The sequence below is a fragment of the Crocodylus porosus genome, unplaced genomic scaffold (assembly GCF_001723895.1).
Source record: "Crocodylus porosus isolate Cpor-Errol unplaced genomic scaffold, CroPor_comp1, whole genome shotgun sequence".
Lineage (NCBI taxonomy): Eukaryota > Metazoa > Chordata > Crocodylia > Crocodylidae > Crocodylus > Crocodylus porosus.
The window spans coordinates 52,540,152-52,548,736 of NW_017728931.1; positions in this window are offsets into that span (position 1 = coordinate 52,540,152).

Here is an 8,585-nt window from a genome sequence, read left to right on the forward strand (position 1 = left end):
ATCATTACGCCCCTATATAAAACGAGGGTGCATCACACTCTGAATGGTGTGCCCAGTTCTGGTCCCCGCATCTCAAAAAGGATGTAGGGGAACTAGAGAAGGTCCAGAGAAGGGCAACAAGGATCATTAGCAGTATGGAGGGGCTTCCATATGAGGAGAGACTAAAGAGGCTAGGCCTAGTCAGCTTAGAAGAGAGATTGGTTTATGAACTACTAAATGGCAAAGAGAAAGTAAATAGGGATATATTATTTCAGCTCTCTCACAGTACAAGTAATAGGGGTCACAAATTAAACTAGCAGGTAGTAAATTTAAAACTAACACAAGGAGATTCTTTTGCATGCAATATGTAATTAAAGTCCTTGTCACCAGATGTTGTGGAAGCTGAGTCTAACCAGATTCAAAAGGAGGTTGGACAAATTCTTGGAGGAAAGGGGCATCGAGACCCAGAATCAGAACTTCCTAGACCTAAAGGGCTGGAGGCTGCAAGTGGAAGAGGCACAAAAGCCCTGGTCATACCCTGTTCAGTCTGTCTTTCAGCATCCACTATCTACCCCTGTGTGACACAGGGTGCTGGGCAAAATGGACCCAGTAAATAGCAATTATCATGTTCAAGAAAAGATTGGAATGGCTTACTAGAGAGTCAAAAAGGTCTTTCTGTATGTGATTATTTCCACGGAGAGAGCGAGAGATGGACAGGATGTTTATCAACTATAAACACAAAGGCCAAAATCTCAGCGGGTATAAATGCGCACGGTGCCCATTACACCACCACAGAGCTTTGTGCAGTGTCTGCGTGGTCAATACCACAGAGAGAACAATTTACAGACCTTAGAAGGGAGACTTTTTGTAGCTGTCAAATAGGTCCCTTATATAACTGCTTTCAGGACTCTAGCATCCTTATTTTGAAATATACTGACAGCTTGAAGGAGCTTTAAGGTGAAAAATAACAGTTTAGGTAAGCAGTTTGAGCTGGCATTAAGATAGCTGGGCTTTAAATTTATAGTTGTCATGAACGCTGCAGTTTTAGTAAAAAAGTTGTATTATGAAAACAGCCATTACAGCTAGAATATTTTTGGAGGTGATCCACTTTAATTCAATTGATTCAGTTATTGGGGTCTCTAGTCTTTCATTAAAAACCAACAAATAAAAGATTTCTGTACTGAAGCATATTGCTCCTTAATGGTTATAGTCTAACCTTCCACTTATGCACATATAGGACACTTGTACACATGATGGGGGTTTAGACTTAGGGTTTTATTCTATGTCCCCTAAATTTAAATGGTGCATTTTTAATTGAAACCCACCATTCCAATTTTCTGTCACATTACTATGAAGGGCCCCATCTTTTTTTTTTTTGTCAGGTCCGGCGCCTGCCCCATGGCCAGGGGGCAAGCTGCCAGTAGGCCAAGCAGTCCCTAAGCTGTGGAGGGCCCTAGTCCTTTCCTCTGTGGCAGTGGTGCCCCTTCAGGGCTGCCTGGGAGGGCTGCTAGCAGGTCAGCCCAGCATGGAGGCAGCACCTGGCCCAATCCAACTGTTTCCCAAGCTGGCCTGGGGAGCAGTGCCGCGGGCTTCCGACGGGCAGGCTCAGGGAGCAGTTGGATCAAGCTAGGTGCTGCTTCCAAGCTGGGGCAGCACCTGGCCCACCAACAACCAACCTGGGCTGCCACCATGGAGGGAAGGGCAGAGGCTCCCCACAGCTCAGGGGCCTCTTAGGCCTCTGGCAGGTGGCCCCCCAGCTGCAGGAGGTGGGCAGGCTCCGCCAGGAAAAATAAAGGATTGGGCTTCTCACCTTTTCTCCCTTCAGCAGGCACCTGCTGAAAGCAGAAGTGGTGAGGAGTCCAATCCTTTTTTTCTGTGGAGTCTCTCCAGCTCTCCCACAGCCGGGGGGTGAGCTGACAGCTACAACGCATCATTGCAAACTGCTCATCTACACCCCCCCGCAAACTGGTGCACATGTAATGTGTGATGCCATTAAGCCACACAAATTACATTTTTGTCATATGTACATTATGACAACCATCACATGTACAAGCACCTGTACACACTCAGGTGATGCAATGAGTTAGGGCTCTATTACTCTCTGAACAGATTGATGATGAAGATAGGGTGTATACAGGAATTGCCACACCAGACAAGAACAATACTCCACCTGATTGTGACCTGTATACCGTACTTCAGATGAAGATGCGACAATTCCTACAAGCAACAATTATGAATAATCGTTGCATACTGGAGACTTTCTCTTAACCTGTCATGAGGCCAAGTCTATACTATCTTCTTGTTGAGTCCAGGACTGCTGAGGAACAATGGCTACCCACTCCCTCCTCCTTGGAAGGGTCTGAAAATCAGTCAAGATGCATCTAAGAAGTCTATGCCATCTAATTGCTAGACCTGAGTGTTAATGGAGTTGGAGTGAGTGGTGTCGGCTCAGAAGAGAGGCACTGTTGCATAGACAGCCTTGCTTTTTGGCTTGCTCCACATTGCCTGAGAGTTTATGATTGCTTACAATTGTTTTAACCTACTTAATGTAATTCTGGGTGATCTTACGTTTCAGTATCAGTGTCTTATCATAGGATGAATCCTTCTAACCTCTTGGCATCAAGCAATAACCTGTAAAACTCACTGCTCTATGATAAATTTCCAGTTTCATACTTAGTTACCCTTTCTCAAAGGGGACTTCAGTGAGCCTGCTGGGTTTACCTGTGTGCCAAGCTTTGGTCCTCATACTTCTCTCATAAAACTTTACTTATTTTTCTGCCTTAAAGGAAACACCCTCAATCTTTTCAATTTCCTTCGCTATGCAAGGCTTTCCATGTATCTATGCATTTTCCTCACCTCTCTTAACCTCTTCCATTCCACCTATTCCTTTCCTAAGGCAGGGTGACCAGGATAAGCAGCATATTCCAGACTGAGTATATGTTCAGCATTATTTTCCATCCCATTATTTGTGTCCCAATATGGATTCAACTAAAAATAGAATACCACAATTATCTCTGCTAATCTTTTTTTTTTAAGAAGGTAGGGAGAAACAGACACAATTATAAAGTATAAATTTAAGGTAATGGAAAGGAAGTAGATTTGATTGGGTCAAAAGTTTTCTGGTATATTTTATGACAGAGTGCGTGAGTTTTATGGCAAGCCTATACCAGTTTACATTAAGAAATGCATGAGGATGTGTATATGGCATTTATAGTTAAATATACTGTTTTCATATGTTTACAAAACAGAGTTTTAAAAAAAATCTTTCAAAAAGAACTAATGACATTTCGCTTCAGGAAGCACCAGCCTCAACTATCTAGGTAAAAGGATGCTCTCTGTTATTGTTCATATCCTTTCTGAACAAGCCTGGAAGAACAAGTTGAAACATGTACCAAATATAAAAGGCTTGAACAGAACTGGTACTCAGTTGAAGGTAGTGATACCCAAAGGTCCCATCTCAGTAAAGCCTTTAAATCTTATTTCAGGATTAAGTCTATGCTGTGCCTGGCTTCCTGTGATCAGAGACTCGAAGAAGAATGCCTTGCATTTGAAAGCCTGTCTAATGTTATTCCAGCTACAAAGTTGGTCCAATAAAAGATGTCACCCTAAGAAATCCTTGCCTCTTTCAGGATTAAATACAGACAAGTCAGAGGCAAAGTGTTAATTTGGATCATTCCCAGCTACTTAATGTAGGACAATGTGTTTGTCCATCTAAGGTCCAGGGTTTGCTGCGAGATAAAACACTCAAATCCAAATCAAGCTGATGGAATCAAGCTGGTCATCTGTTTTTAGTCTCAAAAAAGGCAGCTGTAAGTGTTATACAGTGGGGTTGCTCATGTGCTTAAATAAATGTTGTGGGGAGCTGTACTTTTAAGAAGCTTTGGCATCCCAGAAGTTCCTGTTATGAATTGGGAGGCTGCAGGAAGCAGGTGTCGACATCAGTCTCTCTGTCTCCAAGCTAGTGATTTGTGAAGGATATGTGTGTAAACAGTTGCTGGTTTAGGGACTCCGTACTGGTTATAACAGTAGGACCGTCACCTGGAGGAACACATTATTTGTGCCACAATAGAAAGAGCTATAAGGGTTATGTCAGTAGCTTGGGTGTCTTCAAATGTCCTCAAGGAGGCAGATTCATCCATGATTTGTTAAGACATGAAGCCAAGGTGTTTCGCTCTTTTAAATAATTGTTGAAACCTCTCCATTTTTGTTTCTAATGACAAGATTTTACTAGGTGGGGGACAGGGGGAGGGAGGTATGAGGGTTGTGGCTGCTCTTCACTGTTGATATGGAAGACATCATATTGACCAGAGAGAGACAGGAATACCACCAGGCTAAGACGATATTGCCAGTGATGTTATTTTCCTGAATTTAGAGTGATAGATTTGTTGCTAAATTCTGTACTTAATCTTCCTGCCCCCATTTTACAGGAGTGGGGCTCTGGGGCAATAGGAATAAAAAGATCAGTAAGACCCTTGGGACATGACCTCTAAAGCTTCATCTACCCCAGAACAGAATCAGAGGAGGGTCATGGCAGAATTAAACCATATTTTGGCATCTGCATTTATCTGTGTAGAGTACAGGCTTTCTTATTTCTCAAAAGCTTTTCTAAAATAAAGGCTAACAGGGCTTAGCTCCCCCAAACTGGGCTGGTGACAGCAGCTCCAGTGCCACCACCACTGCAGTGCCGTGCCCATCCCCTGCTGCATGCTACTCTGCTGCCCTGTACACAGCACCAGCACGTGCCAGCCTCAGAACAGCCCTGTGGGAGAGAGGGAGGGGCAGGGGCAGGAGGGCACACTCCACACTGCCCAGCCCCTTCTCAATATTTTCTAGTGCCAGTTATGTTGGCAGATGACAGAACAAGGAGCAACAGTCTGAAGTTGCAGTAAGGGAAGTTTAGGTTAGCTATTAGGAACAATTTTCTCACTAGGAGGGTAGTAAAACACTGGAACAGGTTATCGGAGAGGTGTGGTGGACTATCCATCCTTTCAGGTTCTTAGGACCTGGCTAGACAAAGCTTTGGCTGGGATGATTTAGTTGGGGCTGGTCCTACTTTGAGCAGGGGGTTGGACTAAATGACCTCCTGAGGTCCCTGCCAACCCTCGTTTCCTGTTGTTCTATGATCTGATTCTATTGTTCAGTGTGGCTGGCATACGTGGAGCTAAAGGTTTACAAAGGTTCCCTAGCCTAGATAGTTTTGGGCTGCGAGAGTACTAGTAAAATTCTGACCTTACAAGAGATAACAAACTGAAAGTTGAGATGGAAGTTGTTTTGAAGCTAGATGCTTTAAAATTTGGCCTATACAACAAAAATACCTAAGGAGTTCTTGATTGGAAGGGTTACTTTGTTAAAGTTTCAACACTCCATATCCTTGCAGTGGAGGTTTAAGAGCTCATAACAAGCATTTCTGAGAATCTCTACTAGTGATACTAAAGAAAAGCTGATGACATTAGAGAGATTTGAAAGTTAAAATAAAAGCAAAAAAACTTTAAAAGAAATAGGAACTAAGCTTTCACACTACTTATCTACATGATGAAGAAGCAAGGAATAGCAAAGATATGGTTTTATTTATTTTTTAATTCTTTCAAGTTACCTGTGTAATATACACTTTTTTCCCCTCAAAAAAAATCTTTGTTTTACTGTTGCCTATTTTTTGCTGTTGTGATTTCTGTATCCCTTTGTGAACTGAGGAACTGAAAGGACCTTTTTCAGAACTCAAACTGAAGAAACTGTACAGTCCAGATAGCATATTAACATTTAATGTATGATTTGAAAGAATCCTTTCTCCTGGGTGGGAGAGCGTAGGAGGAATGAAGCCCCTTCTTATGGTATTTAGAGGAAGCCCTGTCCTCTAGAGAGGAAATGTCTGTCAGTGAGACATGTTGATGGGAGTCTGCTTGTCCAAAAAGTTGGGAAAAGATGGTATACAATTAAATGTTAAAAGCCAGTATGGAGGCAGAAAATACTGACAGTATTTTATGCCCATTCTACAATCTGGACACTTTCCAGAGGTCAGAAAACAACCCATCAGTAATAACTTCATGCTGCAGATGCAACATAAGAAATAAACAAAAGCTTAAAAAGATGGTGGAAGGGGTTACAGTCTTGTTATGAACAGCATTTGTGTCAAATTGGAAGGTCTACCAGACTACCACAAAATGGGATGCATCTAACATGTTCACATCAAAGAACAAAGTCAGCCAGCATGCACTAATACCGGCTCATGCTAAGAAAGAGTAAGAATACTGGAACAGCAGTTTTTCCTTTCCAGTACAGATATCCACAATGCACCACCTCACTGGAACAGCGCCCAAAACCAGGATTCCTATTAATTCAGGCACATAGTCTTCCCTTTGTAGACAACATGGTTTCTGTAGCCCTGATCCTGCAAGCAGACCTCTCCAGCTTCAGAGATTACCCTGTGGAGAACAGTAGATGGCACTACTGTTTGAGCTTTGGGCGGCAAGGCCCATGTCTTGGAATGCATGGGTTGCTTGATACAACAGGCCCCTGGCTCTACAATATGAATACTAATGATGCTGTTGCTTACCCAAGACGGTGTCCAAATAAACCTAGAGATCTACTGCAACTTGTAGGTCTGGAGATGAATGACCTTCCAAGGTTTGTTCTTGAAATGGACATACATAAAAGGTGCACTGAGCTACTGGTATGCTACCGTGCCTCAGAACCCATGGAAATGAAGACTGGCTCTATAAATATTGGAAGCAGCCTTCAAAACTTTTTTCTGTCATCATAAAGCAGTGGAAACAAACCATCTGACAATCAACCACAGATATGGAAAGTATAATGTCATTATACTCCAACCTGGATAATATCACTCCCCGTGATATGATACATTGCCTATTATCATAACATGCACTTTGTGTACCATTTCTTCATTGTGTGCTGCCATACAGTTCAATTCCTGCTACTGTCACTTCCATTTAATATCTCGGCTTTTGTTAGTCCTGCGCATGTGACACCGTCAAGGTTTGACTATATAAATCAATGCGGTGGCCTCATCTAGAATGCAGGGTGCAGTTCTGGTCAGCCTGCTCTCAGCAAAGAACATTGCAAAATTAAAGTGGAGTTTGAAAAACAAGAATGATTTGGGTCATGGAAAGTGTTCATTCCCATGAGGAGATATTGAAAAGCCTGGGGTTGTTTACCGCAAGCAAAATTGAATGAGGGAACATGATTAAACAGATGAAATAATAATGGCACTGAGAAACTGGAGAAGGAGCTCCTGTTTTCCTATTCTGTTCTATTATCATAATATCTGACTGCCTTCGTGTAGTGAAGTGACCTAGCTAACTTCTGTCACATGTAGTTTGTGATTTCTCTCCCTGAAGGAGAATTGAGTACGTTGATGTTGGAAAAAGGCAATGCGAAGAAGTGTGTTTTACACTTGGAGCATGAAGTGGAAAGGGGCTTGCTTCCTAAGGGAGTTCGTTTCACAGCCTGAGGCAGGGGTAGGCAATGTTTTTTGGCCGGAGTGCCAAAAAACCCACAATGTCTACCTTAGAAAGTGCCAGAGTGCCAACATGCTGGAGCCTGGAGCACCTGTTTGCAGCCTCTGATCTGCAGCCAGCCTACAGAGCCCAGTCTGCTTGCAGCCAGGCTTGCAGACTCCAAGTTGCCTGCTGAGAGCAGCCTGGGCTCCACAGCTGGTAGCAGCTGCTTAGAGCCTGGGCTGGCAGTGGTGTGCTGAGCAAAATGGCCTTGCGTGCCATGCTCAGCACACGTGCTGGGGGTTGCTGACCCCTGGACTCTGAGCCTTAGTTTATACTTATTTGGTTCTAGCAGCAAAAGTTCTAGCAGCAGATAACAGCCATCACCACCATAGTACAAGCATGACCCCAAGCTTCCTGTGGTTTCTCTGCAGCTGTCGTGCGGTGAGAGCACAAAGTATATACTGGGAAGGCACCAGCTACTGAAAGGACCGATATAGCCAACAGAAAGTCCAACAGTCTTTCACTTCTGAGAGATGGTACAACTCTGCTGACCAAAGGGGGCTTATGCAGCTTTACAGGAGTTCTGAGTGTTTCTGTGCTCAAGGCTTTGCTAGCAAATTCAGAGCTGAAAAACAGATGTTCACACAAGGCACAATATGACTGTCAAATTTGCTGCTGTGTGAAATCACTGAGGCCAAGAACTCAGCAAAACTCCAAAAGGGGAAATGTTTTGCTACCAGAAGTTTTTGATGCGATGCTAAGGGTCATGCTTCAGGGTTTAATTTCATCTCTAACTTTCAGGAATTTAGAATTAAATCTAAGAGGAGAGGAAGATTATCCCACCTCTGCCTGCTGTAGAGCTCTTACAGCTGCCTCTGAAGAATCTGGTGCTGGCTCAAGACACAGGATACAGGAACAGATTGACATTGGGCCTAATTTATTGTGGTAACTCGTGTGTTTCTAAACAAGATCCATTTTTAGAGTGCTCACAGCCACAATAATTAAAATAACTTATTTTTTTTTCTTGTTAAAAGAGCAAATGTTAAACGAAGGTGGAGAAGAGCGAATAAACTTCTTTCCCACCAGTTGTAGGAAATCACTTCCCTGGCCAAAACTTCACAAGCTAGAAAAGAACTTCAGTTGCAATTCCAC